This window comes from Thermobia domestica, chromosome 6 (assembly GCF_964235325.1).
Source record: "Thermobia domestica chromosome 6, izTheDome1.hap1.1, whole genome shotgun sequence".
NCBI lineage: Eukaryota > Metazoa > Arthropoda > Insecta > Zygentoma > Lepismatidae > Thermobia > Thermobia domestica.
This window is the reverse complement of record NC_137459.1, coordinates 200,395,074-200,412,266: the sequence shown is the minus strand read 5'-3', so window position 1 is coordinate 200,412,266 and position 17,193 is coordinate 200,395,074.

Below are 17,193 nucleotides of genomic sequence, written 5' to 3'. Positions count from 1 at the left end.
TGACTTCTATTTAGTCGGCGCTCTGGAATGACTATGTTTTCAGCGTCAGTTCTGGCGTGGTGGGCTGTGGAGCGCTTTGTGTGCTCTCATGCAACATGCAACATGCACACGCAACCTACTAAATAGTCACTCCACAGCACTTTCACAACACTTTTTGACACTAAAATTTTTGAGATGGGAGCAGAGATGTTAATGTTTATGATGATAATGTTTTTTGAGGGGAAAAGTTTATTTTTCCACAAGAAAACACTATAAACACGGGAGCGGCAAACACTACACACTGTCTTGTTTGCATCAACATCCGGGTACGACAAGCAACGCTTTTTTTTAGGGGTATGGGAATAAGGTAATAAGTGAACTGGATAAATCTTTATTCATCAATTATGTACTGCTTTGGTAAAGATGGTACTCTTACTCCCAGCCATTAGAGGGTTACGCCCTCTCCTTTGCATAGGTGTCAGTAGATATACATTGATTGTTAAACATTGTGAGATGGTCAAAGTGCAATTATATAAACATGAAGAAAAGTAAGCATATAAAACTAGGTATACTGATAAATAATAATAAGAAGAAGAACAATAATAATAAATTAAAAGTAGAATAAATATGTGCAAGAATATATATGTATACGAGGTGCTAAGATATTAAGATGATGGAAAGCAAAATGTATCACTAAAGTAATAGAATTTAGAGCGATGATGATGAGGTATGAGATGAAGTGCAGAGACAACACAAACATAGTTATATTAGCAAGACAGATGCAGTGTTAAATCTTCTGTCCCGGGGCGACTCGGGACTGATGAGGACAGGGGGAAGCCATTGTTAATAATGAGGATTACGTGCTAATATGGAAAAAATATGAGGAAGATGATCATTAATGAGGTAAATATCAGATATTTTCCGTTCATCAGCAATCAGATGTGCATTTCGAACAAACAGTGATACTAAGATGTTTAAAGGCGAGTGTTTATGCCGAAATGTAGCATCAGTAAGAGCATCAGTCTGCAGAATGTCCAAGAATAACGGATGACCTGTTTGTATACGTGAAGTTATATACCTTAGTCGTAGTTCTTCGAGGTGTTTCGTGAGTTTTGAGAAGTCGATATACTCATATGTAAGCCATGTAGGGTAAGGAAGCTTAATACGATACGCCAGCCGAATAGCATGTCGCTCCAGTATGCAGAGTTTTTCGTAATATGCCGCAGAAGCATTGCTCCAAGCGGTGTGTCCAAAAGTGAGGATGGGACGGAGAAACGCCTTATAGGTATGATGTAACACTTCAGCTTTCAGACCCCAAGTTGTGCCTGTGAGACGACGCAATAGATTTAAACGAATTTTAGCCTTAGCTGTTAACTTTTTCAGGTGAGCATTCCAAGTGAGCTTTGAGTCAAATACCACGCCTAAGTAGGTAGCAGTAGGGGAAAGAGTACTCGGTACCCATCAACATTTACTTGCAAGAGATTTGGATTTCTGTAAACTCTGGAACGCCTGTTCGGAGGTAAGAACACGATTGCTTGCGTCTTTTCTGTATTAATAGTTAAATGCCATCTCTTGCACCACCTGATGTAATTATCGAGAGTTTGTTGTAAAAGAGAATTAAGTTGTTGGATAGTTTTACCAAGAGCGAGAAAAGCTGTGTCGTCGGCGTATTGGAAGGTAAAAACATTACGTGGAACTGCAGGGATGTCAGAAGCATAAAGGATATATAATAAAGGGCTGAGAGCCGAACCCTGAGGAACTCCAGTAAGCGGAAAGATAGGCCAAGATAGAGCATTTCCCACTGTAACATAAGCAATGCGATTTGTAAGGAAAGAATATACTATCCTCAAATAGCAAAGTGGAAACTTAAATGATTGTAATTTTTTAATTAAGCCGTAATGCCAAACTTTATCAAAAGCCTTTTTTAAATCCATAAGAATGAGGCAAGAAGGGAAGGCTCTATTATACTGGTTAGTAATTATGGTGCTGAGACGAAGTAGCTGGTCATTTATGGAGAAATTAGGCCGAAAGCCTGCTTGATGGATGGGTAGTAGAGTAGTTGTCTCAAGATACTTATGAAGACGGCAGACAAGAATTTTCTCAAATATTTTACTGAATACTGATGTCAGTTGAATTGGTCTGTAAGAGGAAACAGAATGCACTGGCTTGTTTGGTTTATGAAACATGCAAATTTTTGAGACTTTCCAATCTGGAGGATAGAAACCAGTTCTGAGAATAAAATTATATATCGCCACCAGTAGTAGTAGAAGTGATTGCGGGGCTTCTTTTATATGTCGATAACATATGCTATCAACCCCAGGAGCTGTGTTCTTTTTCCGCTTGAGGGCTATGTGGAGTTCATCAGTACTAATGGGTGCGGTGAGTGGATGTTCCAGATCAATGGCATGATCGGCAGAAGGTTGTAAAGCAGGAATGCAAGAGATGTCTATCCGTTCAGAGATCTTAGAGGCAGCTGTTGGAGTAAAAACGCTCTGTAGCTGACTTCCAAATGCGTTAGCTTTCTCTTCGTCGGAGAAAAGAGGAGTGCCATCTGCAATTAGAGGATAAGTTGTTGACGTATTCTTGCCAGTTAGTTGATTAAACCTCTTCCAATAGCGAGATGGATGTGCTTCTTCGGATAAGGTATTACAAGTCTTAATCCAACTGCGACGTTTGTATGCAGCAAGATAGTTGCGAACCGCTCGTTGCCATTGGCGATGTTGATGTAGATAGACATCATTGCCTGTTTGATAGTATTCACGGAGATGTTGACGAGCCTTGTGTATTAGAGTGACATACATCGGTGGTAATTTTAGCTTATGGAGAGTTACTTGAACAGTTGGAATATTATGATGAGCACTGGTTCGTATTGCCTCCGTGAGAGTAGTAAGACACGAAGCCAACTCAGGCTCGGTAGCCGGTGCTGTTACACTTGAAAGAGAGTGTTCGATGTCTTGCCGAAAATGAGGCCAATTTGCTTTGTCAAATCTAGGAACACTTCGCGGGGCTATTACCGGTCGTTGCGGTTGTCCTCGAGTTAATGTTAATTTAATTGGATGATGATCGCTTCCGATGGAATCGAGAACTTCAAGCTGGCAGTCATTAATAAGATTTATAGATGTGATGACGACATCTGGTGTAGTCTGACTGATTGGTCTAGTGTGACTCGGAAGGACATGAAGATGCAACTGTAGATTTTCAGTTAAGAACTGCTGAAAATTTGCCTTTTCGCGAGCACTACGACTATGGATATTAATATCCGCCATGATGATAATATTTCGAAAGTTATGGGCTATGTATTCAAAATATTGTAATGGTATGGGTTGGCGTGGTCGAATATAGATAGTGCTAAAATTAACTATTAATGATGGAAAATGTATAGAATAAAGTAAGTATTCCGGCATATCGGCAAAAACTTGTGGAGTGTATGCTCTTACTGGATATTTGGAAGAATAACCTATTGCAACTCCGCCTTGAGCACGTGCCATATGACTGGGATAATCGTGGCGCTGCAGTTGATAACCAGAAATATGGGCTAACATGTTCGGTCTTAAGGCGGTTTCATTAAGTGCAAATACATTAAAATGTTCTTCATATAATAATGTTTCGAATAGCAGCTTATGTTGTGAAAAGGATCGAATATTAACGAATAGGAAAGTAATCCCCATGATGTAAAGTAACATATGCATGGCTTTAAACAGCAGTTTCCAGCGGTCCAACATGAAAATGAACATAATTGTTAGAGTAAGTTGCATGGAGATTGATGAGAAAAATGGATTTTGCAGCAGAGATTATGTGGTGTAAGATGGAATGGAAATATATTTTGTAACACCAAACTGATATAACGAAGGAGATCTTCGACGGTTAGCGGAGGTAATATGGATTGAGTCGGTTGAGTTGTTTTATCGGCCGTTTTTAGCGGTACCGTTAGTTCTGGATGCTCAGGGGTCGGTGCTGGTTTGGCTTAACAGCGATAACTGTAAGTAGGATTAAGCCCACTGCAAGTGTTACATTTCGGTGGTCCTTGGAGACTGGGACATGCCTTGGTCTCGTGTAGCCCTGAGCAGTATCCGCATTTAGAAGGATTTGAACAGTTAGCGGTAGTATGATCATTGTAAACCTGACATTTTTCACAACGAATTGGTAACGGTCCTTGAGTTTTAGATGGTTCAACTCTGTGTATTTTCTTATAGATAGGCGCACCATATCGCAATAAATAGTCAATAGTGTCCTGTCGCTTACAAAGAACGCGGATCATGCATGTAGGACCAGTATTATTTCGAATGCGAAGACATTTATCGACTGATATCCCTTCTTGCGCTAGTTCCTCGTGTATTTCTGCATCTGTTAGTTTAGGTGAGACTCCTCTAATGACAACAGACAGAAAAGATGGTTGTCGAGGTGGTGGAGGCTGCTTTTGACGCTTATCTGTCAATTTCGTCAGTTTAGCATTTTTCCCGAAAATTTCGTAGGAAGCTTTATTCCGTATGGTATCTTTCGATTTCAAAATGTAACCATTCCTAGTGGAAACGATTTGAACTAGAGTGTCCCGTACCCTAGGAACGTATTTCATTATTTGCAAAAATATCATTTTGGAATTTGTGAATTTAGTGTCATATTCTGTGAGTAGAAAGTGATAAACAGGATCGAAAGTTGAACTTGGTAATGAATGATCTACAGGACCCGTTATTTTATTAGTATGCTGTGGATTGCCCTCGATATCCATTGATGTAATAGGGGACCTTGATCGAACACGTTTAGCAGATTGTGTAGATTCTGTAGAAGGATGCCTATCTCTAGATGTGCTTTCTATCGGTTGACTTCCCCAAGAAAAGTGGCGAGTCCGGCTGCGAGATCCAATAGATGAAGGTTGATCGCGGGAAGTGCTTGGATTCGTCGGAAGTGTAGGTGGTAATCCTATATGTCGTCCTAGGTGAGCTTGACCGTTTGTGTTGCCAGAGTCCGTCATCGTGATAAAGTAGCCAAGGGCCGAAGCCCAAACGAAGATGAAGAAGAAAGAAAAGATGATGAAAATGAATGAGGTTCAAAAAGCAAGTTGCCCTCCGAAAGTGAAAACTTCCGTCAGCCCTCTAAGTGTCGTATGTGTGCTGTGCTCCCAAATGCGTATTACAACACTTGATCGTAGCTAGCACATTAACTAACACAAGAGAGGTTAGGCCTCTTGATTCAGTATGATGACAAGCAACGCTTTTTTTTTCTTTTTTTGCCTGCTAGCAATTGCTAGCAACTACCCGAAGAGGGTTACGCCCTCTGTAGGGGAAGAGAGGTAGATGTACTATTGCAATATATTGGAAACAATAGATGGGCTATGGGTAGTTAAAGAAGCATTTTTATTAACAAGCAATTCAGGTCATTATGGTTGTAATAACCATAATCATTAGGTTGGTTTAAGGTTTAGATGTGAAAGAGCATCTGAATAGATGAGAGCAGGTGGAAAGCAGATGGATGAGAGCAGATGAGAATGAGGTGCAGTTCACATCACAACACATAGGTTTTGTTAGTATGACAAATGCGTGTTATCTTCTCGCCTAGGGTCGACGCTAGGCATTAATGAAGACAAGGGTGCCCTGTTATAACGGTAGGTATTACTGTGCATGTGATGGCCAGATATGAGGGAGATGAGCATCTGAACAATATGGTTCGTAGTAACGACTGTCTGGGTGGTCAGGGGGAATAGTGTAGCGGTAGAGAGTAAGCAGTAATGAAAGCGGAGGAATGAAAGCAGCAGAGGGGGAGAGATTACGGGCGTGTTCTTCAAATGTTTGCTGTAAAAGTGGATAGTTGGACTGCAGACGCCGGGTAATATATTTTGTGCGAAGTGTTTCCAGATGATAGAGGATGTGTGGAAATGTGAGCCGATCATAGAGGTCCCGAGTTGGACTGTGCAACTTAATCCGAAAAGCAATGCGCAAGGCATGTCGTTCAAGAATTCGTAGTTTCTCATAGTATGATGGTGGTGCAGATAACCAGGCGGTAAAACCGTAAACAAGTATAGGTCGCAGAAAAACTTTATAGGTGTTCAGGATAGTAGTCGCAGAGAGTCCCCAGGTTGTTCCAGTAAGACTTTTCAGCAAATTGAGACGACCATATGCCTTTTTTGTGATAGCTTGCAAATGGGCCGACCATGTAAGGTAGTGATCGAAAGTAAGACCAAGATATTTGACAGTACGAGAAGGTTTGAGAGGTACATTTTGAACAGTAAGATTCAAGAGACTAGGATTACGGTGTACACGAGAGCGGTATTTCGGTGATAGGAATACAATAGCTTGCGTTTTCGTCGGATTTATTTTCAAGCGCCAGTGAGAGCACCAATCGACAAAGGTATTGATAGCATCTTGTAAGGCCAAATTAAGTTGGTGAATAGTTTTACCAGTGGCGAGTAGTGCAGTATCGTCTGCATACTGAAAGAATTGTACTGTAGCTGGAACAACAGGAAAGTCGGCAACATATAGAATGTACAGTAAGGGTGACAAAGCCGATCCTTGTGGAACCCCAGAATGAAGAAAAATTGGAAAGGAGCAACTGAAATTAATATAGACGTAGGCCAGGCAACAAGTGAGAAAATTAAAAATGAAGCGGAGATAGGCAATAGGCAATCTGAGCTGCTTCAGTTTATAAATAAGAGCTGGATGCCAGACCTTATCGAATGCCTTTTCCAAGTCAAACAGGACCAAGCAAGATGGATGTCCTGTGTTAAAGTGGTTGTATGTGGAATTAGTAAGGCGAAGTAGTTGGTCGTTGATGCTGAAAGAGGGTCTAAAACCAGCTTGTTCAAGAGGAAGGCTGTTGTGTAGTGCCAGATAGCAGTGAAGACGTTTGACAATGATACGCTCCAGAATTTTGCAAAATGTTGATGTTAATTGAATGGGACGATAAGAGCTGACAGTGTGAGCAGGTTTGCCTGGTTTGAGAAACATGAGAGTTTTGGATGTTTTCCAGTCGACAGGGACATAGCCAGTACGAAGAATAAATGTATATATAAGAGAAAGCAAATATAAAACAATACAGGGGCTTTCTCGAACGTGCCTGTAGGTAATAGAGTCTATACCAGGAGCTGTGTTACGTCTATGAGCAACAACAGAAGTAATGTCAGATATCAAGACTGGCTCAGTAAGAGGATTGTTCTCGGGAAGAGTATGTTGAATATTTGGTTGTAAATGTAGAGAGTCCAGATTGAGCCTGTCGACGGGATGAGGACGATGAGGTAAATCAGGTGTCAGTGGTGTAAATATTTCCTGAAGGTACTGTGCAAACGCATTAGCCTTGTCAGTGTCGGTATGAAGAGGCGTATTATTGTCAATAAGAGGGTAAGTTGTTCGAGTATTTTGCCCAGTGAGTTGCCGAAAACGCTTCCAATACTGCGTTGGATGAGAAAGAGAACCGAGAGTGTTGCAAGTTTTGATCCAGCTCCGTAGTTTGTAAGCTCTGAGATAGTTGCGAACGGTGCGTTGAAGTTGTCGGCGGTGATGCAGGGAGTCTAGGTTGCCAGTAGCGACGAAATCCCTATAAAACTGACGAGAACGTTTTATCAACGGCAGGTATTGTGGAGGCAAAGATGGTCGAAAGGCAGAAGTAGTACTGCCGTGTAGTGACAAAACGCTGTAACTTTGGCGGAGAAGTTTTGCGAAAATAAGCCGTATAGTTTTCATCCGAAAATGTGATCTGTATCGTGTAGAACCAGTGTAACTAGGCAATAATGGTCAACCAATCAATTTTCACCAAATTCAATCCCACAACATGCATTTACGTGACATTACATGTAACCACGTGTTTCCAAAGTCAAGATACACTAGTTCTACACGATACAAATCACATTTTCGGATGAAAACTTTACGGCTCATTTTCGCAAAACTTCTCCGCCAAAGTTACAGCGTTTTGTCACTACACGGCAGAGTAGATGTAGGAATGTACTTGGCAGTAGCATTTCGCATGACAGTAGTCAGAGATTCGAGACAATGATAGAGGTCTGATTCGGTACTTGGTGGCGATAGCTCAGAAAGATTTTCTGTGAGATGCGATCTGTATGCAGTCCAATTTGCCTTATCATAACGATAGGTAGTTCGTGGAGGTATATCCTGAGAAGAAGTAGCGGAACGAGTTGTAATAAGGAGTTTTATAGGAGCATGATCGCTGCCAATGAGATCAAGTACCTCAACAGAGCTACGATGAGATATGTTGCTCGACACAATAACTATATCCGGGGTAGTCTGGCTAGAAGGCCTGGTAGGTTTCGGCAGTGGTAGTGTCACACCGGTAGTATAGCTAGTGATATAATTGAGAAACTGGTCTCGCTGAGTCGCCGGACGGCTATGTAAATTCACGTCTGCCATGATTATATAGGTGCGAAAATTATTAGAGATGTATTGGAAGAAACTGAATGGGATATCATGACCAGGACGGATATACAAAGTTGCAACTGTTACATAGAGTTCTTTATAGTATAAAGATGTGATAAGATGTTCAGGAACATTTTGTAAGACGGGTGAATGACTGCGAAATGGGATGGAAGGAGAAAACCCAATCGCTACTCCCCCGTTGGCTCGCTTGGCTGCTATGGTGCTATCCTGCCGTAACAATTGAAATCGAGGTATGCAACATGTCATGTTGTGTGAGAGATGAGTCTCATTAAGCAGAAAGGCATGGATCTTTTCTTCAAGCAAAAGCGCTTCAAAGAGCGGCTTGTGCTGTGACAGAGAATGTATGTTCAAAAACAAGAAGGAGAGCGCCATAGTGTAATGAAGAGAGACATGGTGGCTTTTAAACCTCGGTTTCCAGTACATTTGAATGATAGTAAACATTATTGCCAGAATATGTGGCAGAGATGGTAACGTTGAAAATTGCCTGGGCTGCGTACTGAATTTGTTGAGCGATGTGGTTACGTAGGAATGGGTGGATGTTTTGTAAAGACAGAGTAAGAAATGTTAAAAGCTGATGGACAGTTACAGGCTGTTGAAGAGCGGGATTTGTAGGTGGTTGGATTTGTTCAGGTATGCGCAGTGGCACTACTGTCTCTGGTTTTGATGGCTCAGGAGCTGGTTTGGATCGGCATTTGTAACTATATGTTGGGTGTGAATTTTCTTGGCATGTGGAGCACGTCGGAGGTGATTTCAAATTAGTACAACTATGTGTAGGATGTAGGCCCGAACAGTAACCACACTTAAATGGGTTTCTACACTGAGATGTAGAATGTTGTCCATAGACCTGACAGCGCTCACAGCGAAGAGGTAATGGAGAAGAAGTCCTGGATGGTTCTACACGATGGCGCTGTTTGTAGATATATGCACCACGAGTTAGCAGGTCATCAATGGTCTGCTGTGAGTTGGTAAGTACGCGCACCATGTATGTCGGACCATGATCGCCTTTTATCCGGATGCATTTGATGATAAGGTAGCCCTCTAACTTGAGTTCTTCGAGGATCTCATCGTCGGTATAACTCGGATCTACCCCGCGAATAACAACAGAAAGAGTAGGTGATTTCTTCGGTGGAGGTGGCTGTTTGGTACGTTGGTCACTGAGCTTGGTCATTGTAGATTTCTTTCCGAAAATCTCGAAACTGAACTTGTTCCGGATTGTACGAAGAAACTCTGGATCAGGTGTCTTGATAATCATTCCGTTCCTGGTCTTTATGATTTGAGTGATATTGACACGAGGCAGGTATTTAGTAATCTGAACGAAAAGAAGTTTTGTATTAGTGAATTTCGGGTCAAAGTTCTGAAGTAAATAAGAATAGATTGCAGGGCGACCCGGTGGAGGTAGATTAGGAAACTGGTTATCGTCTCGAATGTCAATATTCATGGAACATTCAGAGCTGGCGTCACTGATCTTATGCTGTCGTTTAGCAGGTGGCAGTTTTGTTGATGCTACTGGTGAACGGGAGCGAGCTGAAGAGCCCTGGCTGGCAGAAATCCGTTCCAATGAATGACATCTTCGTCTGACCGATGTCCCGGAAGAACAAGAGGGTTGCGGTATAACTGGTGGTAAACCGGAGTGTTGGCCACTCACAGGTTGAGATGCCATAAGGCGCGTTTGGGTTGATGGTAATCTCCGTACTGTAGTAAGGTATAGTGGAAATGATGATGATGAAGAAGAAGAAATGATGAAGCTAAGCTTCCAAAAATCTTGTACACTGGTGTGTACGGTAAGGCAGTATCCACTTGGGTGAAACCCTTAGTCTCTCTCTCGCCCGTAACTATGAATTTCCGTGCTTGCGTCCACAAGCACGTAATAATCCTAGCCTAGACTTGACAATACAAGCAGTGCCTCCAGTGAGAAAGCTGGAAACCAGCGAAGTATGTATCGACAAGCAACGCTTTTTTTTTAACATGTCTTTCATTCCCATCCGAGGATGGGCGGGCCGTAGACGGTTATGCCGTCTCTATGGCCAGTGATAAAAGAAAGAAGTGACGAAATAATATGAGAAGGTTCTCAGGCTGTTATGCAAAATTAAGTCGCAGATATGTCATCTAAGAAAGAGTTGTAGAAGCAAATCGATGATGGATGAGTATGGAGTGGTGCATAGATCGGGAATATGGTCGTGTTCAGACGGTGGAAGCTAAACTGCAAGAGATCCATGTGTGGGATCATGGATTGTGGATGTGGCCGTAGTGGCGATAGATACGGCGAAGTGGGTTGCGCGTCTCAGGCGAATGGTCCTGTTCGTAAATGGCCAGTAGATGATCGAGAGGTGGGTATGCGTACCTGGGTTCCGTAGGTGTTTGGTCCAAGAGTTCGTTAAGTATAGGATGGGCATTGGAAATGCGCTGAAAGATGTAGCGGCTGCGAAGGCGTCGGAGATGAGGAAGAAGTGTAGGCATAGTGGTGCGTCGGTAGACCTCGGCAGTAGGTGTGTGCTGCGGTAGAGAATATGCTATGCGGAGTGCACGGCGTTCGAGGATTTGGAGGCATGCATAAAAGTTGGTAGTAGCTGATAGCCAGGCAAGATGGCCATGCGTCAGTGCCGGTCGGACGAAGACCTTATAGGTGTAGAGAAGTAATTTAGCATTTAGACCCCACGTAGTGCCTTTGAGATGTCGAAGGAGATTAATCCGACGGCGAATGTTGGCTTCCAAAGTACGAAGGTGGGCGTTCCATGTAAGGTGTTTATCGAATGTGACACCAAGGTATGTTAAGGTATCGTGGACCGGAAGACGAGAATCTAAGAGGGTAATCGTGAGGCGCTCAGGATTGCGAGTAGGGCAGAACTTATTCCTCTTGAGGCCAAATAAGGTCATCTGGGTTTTCAGTGGATTCAGTTTCCATTTGAGGCTCCAGGCAACAAGATTATCCAGCGCACGTTGAAGGATGTGATTAATTTGGTCAACGGAAGACCCAAGTGCGAGATACGCAGTATCATCGGCAAATTGGAGCATATGGACTGGAGGCGATGGTTGAGGCATATCAGCGACATAGAGCAAATATAAGAGAGGTGAGAGCACGGAACCTTGGGGAACGCCGGCACGAAGTATAAAGGTTGGGGATTTGGTGTTATTAATCTGAATATATGCTCGTCTATGGTGGAGAAACTGGGCTATTACCCGCACGTAGGGAAACGGCAGAAGAGATGTAAGTTTGTAAATTAGTCCAGCGTGCCAAACAGTGTCGAAAGCCTTTTCGATATCAAGTGATACTAGGACTGACGGGAGGCGTTTGTTAAAATGATTGACCAGCAGGGAGGATAGTTTGACTAGTTGGTCGTTAATGCCAAAGGAAGGTCGGAAACCAGCTTGAGTAGGGGGAATGATTGCCTTGTCGGTAATGTATGGCTGCAGACGTTTCATAAGTATACGTTCGAATGTTTTACTAAAAGCATTCGTGAGACTGATCGGCCGATATGATGCCACTGAGGAGGGGTCTTTTTGCGGTTTTAAAAAGACCACTATCTTAGCAAGCTTCCACGCCGTAGGAAAATAGCCGGTTGCTAGTATTGTGGAGTAAAGCTGTGCAAGTAAGAGCAGAAAAACGGCAGGCGCATGGAGAAGTTGACGATATGAGATATTGTCATTACCTGGTGCTGTATTGCGGCGGTATTTGAGGACCTCTAAGATTTCGATTGAAGTAATGGGTGCCAGTAGTGGATCGTCGGGTTGAGGGAGTTGATTGAAGTTCGGCGCAAAGCGTGCTTGTGCTGGATCACCGACTGCAGTTATGTGCCGATCACTAGGATGAGTAAAGAGAGGCGATGAGTGGGTGGTAAAAACCGCCTCGAAATGGTTGGCAAAGAGAGTGGCTTTCTCCAAGTCTGTAGTAGGGGCAGTGCCATTAGTAATTAACGGATATTGGGGTCTATGCTTCTGGTATGTTAGGCGTTTGAAGAGGTTCCAGAATCGAGTTGGGTTGCGCTCGTCACGTAGCTGGTTACATGATAGTCGCCAGTTCAGTCTCTTCCGTGCAATAATATAATGTTTTGCCATGCGCTGGAATTGGCGATGTAAGTGTAAGAAGTGACGATCATTGGTGCGGTGATATTCAGTCAAATACTGATCGGATCGTGCGAGGATATTTAACACACCAGAAGGGAGATTTGGACGGCTCTTAGGTTGTGAGTATTTTGGAATGGAACATGCAGTACTGTGGTTTATTGCGGTCTCAAGTGTAGCGCAAAGTTGATCGACGTTGGCAATGGAGTCCAGTGTGGGAGTGAGGTTGCCGAGGTCGGTGGTGATAAGTTCTTGATAACGATCCCAGTTTGCTGCAGTAAAGTTATATTTAGGAGTTGAAGTGATGTCATCAGTTTTTGGTATAGTCTGTGTGAGAGTCAGTAGGATCGGTAGATGGTCACTGCCCACAGAACCAAGAATTTCCACGGACGTCCGAGATAAAAGATTGTTAGACACTATGGCTTCATCAGGGGTGGTATTGCTAGCGGGTCGAGTGTGTTGAGGTAGGGGAAGAAGAGTGCTATGGGTAGTTGCCAGGAAATCGGTAAATCGCTGTCGCTGCTCTGCAGTGCGAGAGGCGTAATTAATATCTGCTAGAAGTATATACGTACGGAAGTTCAAGTCAAGATAAGTGAGAAAATGGTACGGTAACGGCTGGGTAGAGCGGACGTAAATAGTGGCAACTGTGAATGTAATAGACGGAAAGTAGATGGTTTGGATCACATGTTCAGAGTAGCGTTGTGGATTAGGGGGTAGAACATGACGCCGTGGAATAGAGTGTTTAACCGCTATAGCTGCTCCCCCGCGAGCTGGTTGGGTCGATAGATCTGCGCGTGTAAGATGATAGTGGGGAAAATAATAACGTTCGCTGGACTTTAAGAAAGTTTCGTTGAGCAGGATACAGTCAACGGTATGTGCAGTTGCCATGGTTTCTAAAAGGACTCGATTGGTCCGTAAGGATCGGATGTTTGAAAATAGTAATTTAATTGGCCGTTTCCCCTGTGTGCGAATATTCATGATGGAGCATCAGAATGGAAATGAAAGTAAGTTGAAAGCCCAGAGTATGTAGCAGCCATATGGAGGTGGAAGATGTCATGGGCTGCTTTCGTGGCATGAGTGAGAATAGCTTCCCGTTGATAGGGAAAGGTATTCTGGAAAACGAGATTGATGAATTGCAGCATGGTTTCAACTGTAGGTGGCGGTAGGACGCAACGCGCCGTTGCTTCGTACAAATATCTAATACGTTGTTATATTGGCCGCGAGTACTTGAAATTTCTACCCTTTTTTATATAAAAACGCAGAAAAATGTTTATACTTTAAACACAGCATTCAGAGAAGTTTATACTGTGAGTTAAACTTGAAGTTTATATTAAAATATCTGCAACAGTTCTGTATTCTTTCGCGAAATAAGTAGGCTCAAATCTGCTGCCATCTATGTTCACATTTATGCTTTATACATAAATACTATAATTCGTTATGCCTCATGGTTACCGAAGTATGAGGAAATAAAAAGCGACATTATAGGTACGTGGGACTAGAGTACTAGACGACACAATTAAAAAAAATAATTAAGTTTGTCCTTTATTCAAGCTGAATGCTAACAAGACGCTAACAACGCGAACACTACCTTGTCGCCAAAAGTTGAGGTCAGCGTCACGTGGTTTTTGAGAACAACTGAAAATCGAACGCGCGCTGGCTTTTTACTTCAATCTAAAGAAAAGCGTCTCGCAAGTGAAGCGTGGGTTGCCCGCACTACAGCTTGCGCTAAGCAGAAATAAGCTTTTGTGTATAAGCCAAAGCGAAATAAAATCAAATAAAAGCAACAGGCAAGCTTGCGGTAAGCAAACATGCTGTCTGGGTACCAGCTACAATTATTTTTTTTGCATGTTTTGCAAAGGCTGGTGCGGAATAAACCTCATTATGGGATTTTACCAATACAATTTCATTCAAATGCATAAACTAAGAAGGAAAAAGAGAGTTTAAATTATTTCCGTAAACATATTTTCCCCGTGCAAGAAAGGGCATTTTAGTTAGTCAATTATAATATGCATTATATACATAGGGGAAAGTAGTCGAATTCTGCGCGGTGGATAATTCTGCGCACACGTGTTTCTTCAACTCGGAGATTCTTTAGGACACATTGGTTGCTGCTGCCATGAAGCGACCGTTACTAGTAACTTACAGTAAAGGAGGGAAGCAATTATGTCAAATGTTTAGGCTGTAAGTGGCAGTTGAATTATTTCGTCCCTGTTGATGTTAAATTCTCTTCAAAAAATTTAAGAGGTACGTTCTATATTTTATATATTTCTAGATCGTTACTTTTATGTTCCATTTATATTGTACAATGGACATTACAATCACGGCAATTCGTAGTTCTAATCAATTTTTAATATGTCATAATTTTGTGTTTTTTGTTAAATGGCGGAGTGGGGTTATTCTGCGCAAAATCGATGGGATATTCTGCGCAGTGCGTAGAATTGCACCTGAAGAAGTTTTATGTTAATGACAAGCGTACGTAATAGATCTGCAAAATATCGTCACTCTCGGATTAAAGATGCCGGGAAGAATAGAAAGAGCAACTACGAGAGATAGTTATGCAGAGGAACAACTAAGAGAAGCTATCAGTGCTGTTAAAAGTGAGTGTGCTATTCGAGAAGTTGGAAGATTGTACGGAATAGCAGAATCTACTATTAGTCTACGGATGAAAACTGGAAATATGGAACATGCTACTCTCGGAAGTGTTCTCGCGAGAACAAAATACGAATTGGTGGACTATGTGATAAGCGTTGCAAATTTATTTTTTGGTATCACACCTATAGACCATCGGCGTTTGGCATACGAATTTGCTGAAGCAAGTCGAATTGCCCATAATTTTGATGGAACTACCAAACTTGCTGGAAAGGACTGGTTGAGACTATTTCTTTAAAGAAATCCAAGAATAAGCCTAAGAAAACCTGAGGGAGTAAGTTTGAATAGAATAAATTGATTCAATGAGGAAGCGGTGACACTATTCTTCAATAACTTGGAAACAGTAATGAAAAAGCACCGTTTTCCCCTAAGTAGAATTTTCAACGTGGACGAAAGGGGTATTTCGAACGTACAAACACTTGTGAGAATTTTGGCACCTAAAGGTCAGAAACAGGTAAGAACTGCTATGTTGTGCGAGCGTGGAAAGACAGTCACTGTTGTGTGTGCTTGTAGTGGATTTGGAATCTTCGTCCCTCCTATGTTTATATTCCCACGGCGTCGCATGTACGATCTCAACAATATTTTCGATGAAGCATACGTCGAAGTTACAACTATGGAAAAGCCATAGCTGGATTTAGGGCTGTGGAAATAATACCATTAAACCCTGACAAATTTTCAGAATCAGACTTTCACAATGTCACTATGGAGATAGCTAACATAGTCATTACTTCTGGAGATGATGAGGACACGTTGGTACAAAACGTCGAGGACACTAATAGTGATTGTGGAACTCATACTTCAACAGAACATAGTTTTTGGTGTCACATCTCAGAATGACATTGTTCTCCCTTATCATCGCACGCTTATGTTTTCAATACACTCAAAAATATGTAATATTTTTTTCAATTATAAAACAAATAGAGAATAAAGTATATAGTAAAACTTGTCGTTCTTTTTCTGAACCCATTCCATCTATATATCTAAGTATGTTATATATTATGAAAATGTTTCCTTGCTTTAAACATATAGATTTACTTCGCGCAGAATTACCCCATATTACGCACAGAATTACCCACCTAGTTGGGTAATTCTGCGCAAATGTATAGTTCAGGTTTTTTGTCTATTATCGAGTACTGGTGTGAGCTTTTACTCAAACTACGTCTTTACCTTGTCTACTACACAGCAAACAATGGCTGTGCAAAGTTATGTCGTGATACTTACAAAAACAGCGGAGAAATAACGATTTTTCCTTAAGTGCGCAGAATTCGACCACTTTCCCCTACACACACAAACATATATATATATAATACACATATATGCATACATACATACACAACACCGACAACGTTTGGGAGGTGATTCCTGACACCAAGACAAGACAAGAAAACTATAGATCAACCTGGGTGCACAAATGTTTCCTTTCGGAGTTATAGGCTGCCGGAAACATCATAAAATGGACTTTAAAAGTCCACAGCTCCAAAACTATGGGATCTACCGTAGGCGTGTCAAGACTTCACTTAGGAACTTGTATGTGTCCTATCCAAATATAAATGTTTCAGAATCCTAAGGTACTCACATAATAAGTTTTATACAATGAGTTTGGCTACGGGCATATAATTTGAAATATTCACTAACTACATCTATAAAAAAAATGTTGGAAATACAGCAATCTTAAATATGAACTTTTTTTCTACTGGCAACACTGGAAGCTGAACATTCAAACTTCACTCCGTAGTACAAGTCAATGATATCGTGGAATCATATTTAAACATGAAACGTTTTATTGTATTTTTTCTGTCTTTCAACGTATGACTTGCAGTATCCCAATATACTTGTACAGAGCGTTCAAAAAGTCTCTATACACCTGAATTGTCACATATTCAAAGCAACGAGAAAATTAATTTACTCAAAATTTATTATATTTTATGGCATAAAAGCACTATGTACAGGGCATAGCATATACACACACATTTTCACAGCAAATGTTGGAAATGTCCCCCCTGAGCCTCCAAACATGCTTGCACACGTTTCTTCTTGTTCTCAAATACTCTCACAAGTTGTTCATGTGGAATGCTATGAGCAAAATCTCGAGTAGCTGTTTCGAGTTTTTGTAGCGTGTGGGGGTTCT